This window comes from Panthera pardus, unplaced genomic scaffold (assembly GCF_024362965.1).
Source record: "Panthera pardus isolate Hobbes unplaced genomic scaffold, ASM2436296v1 HiC_scaffold_2, whole genome shotgun sequence".
NCBI lineage: Eukaryota > Metazoa > Chordata > Mammalia > Carnivora > Felidae > Panthera > Panthera pardus.
In genome coordinates this window covers 19,433,394-19,434,487 of record NW_026526765.1, presented here as the reverse complement: position 1 = coordinate 19,434,487, position 1,094 = coordinate 19,433,394, and the positions used below count along the sequence as shown (strand labels likewise).

General features: G+C 37.2%; 1 pseudogene; it reads right to left on the bottom strand.

Annotated features, from left to right (window-relative positions):
• Positions 1 to 245: 245 nt before the first annotated feature.
• LOC109267692 (cyclin-dependent kinases regulatory subunit 2-like) lies at positions 246 to 491 on the bottom strand (annotated as a pseudogene).
• Between the last annotated feature and the right edge of the window lie 603 nt (positions 492 to 1,094).

Genomic DNA, 1,094 nt, shown 5'->3' with positions numbered 1-1,094 from the left:
GTAACAGGCAAAGTCAAACAGATACTTATCTTAAGAGAAAAACTGACCAGAAGAAATTTCATCTTAAATACTGTGTGGTAACCTTGCAGCTGCATTTAACTGAGCTCTGTTGCTGTGAAGAATACAGCTCATGTGCAGGTATGGGTGAATGATTTGTACACTTTTTCAAGTATTCACTGAATACTACCTAATATACACATATACATTACAGTTGAAAAAGATTTAATCGATGATCCCCAGATACTTCATTTTTGCTGATCTTTCGGAAGAGGTTATCTAAAGAGAAGAATATGCAGGTTTGGCTCCTGGATCACATACTGAACCCAGCCAAGCCTCCGTTGGAGTCTGTTGAACCAAGTCTTCTCCACTCCTCGTTAGATATCAGATGGGTTTTCGGTATTTGTTTGGAAAGTTCTCGATAACACGACATGGCGGTACTCACAGTGCTCCCGGAAGTACTTGACCGAGTAGTAGATCTGCTTGTGGGCCATCGTGTGCGAGACCAGAGAGGGCGTGCAAAGGGGGTGCGGCAGGCCACACATCCCTGCCAGGCCTGGGCAACGCCTCAACGGCCTACACGAAAGAGATCTGACATCTTGTCAGGTGTGTTGTTTTGTTTTAAAAGTGTATATTCTGCTTACCTGGAGATTTCCATATGTTATATTTGAGAACATTGCGAATATGTAGATGAATGGAGTAGTCATTATGTGATCAATTATAGCTCTCATAGTCTAAAACTCTTGTTATTGAAAAGATAACTATTAGAGATCAGGGTGCCTAAGTGATGGATTTTTAGAAATTTACAGTACACATAAGATAGTAAGTGATTATGTAAATATAATCAGAAGTTAAACACACATCTCTAAAAGGAAACTTATTGCCTTAGTAAGACCAGATAGTTTGACTTAAAAATTAAGTAATTTGTTTTAATGTCCAAGAGTCATGACATTTTTCAACAACATATATAAAAACATCTTTTCAGGCAATTATTTGTTCATTGTATATATATTGCAGCATAAATTATTGTGTCTGCATGATATGTACACTCCTAAATTGTTACAGCATTTATCCTTAAGTTTATACAATAATTAAAT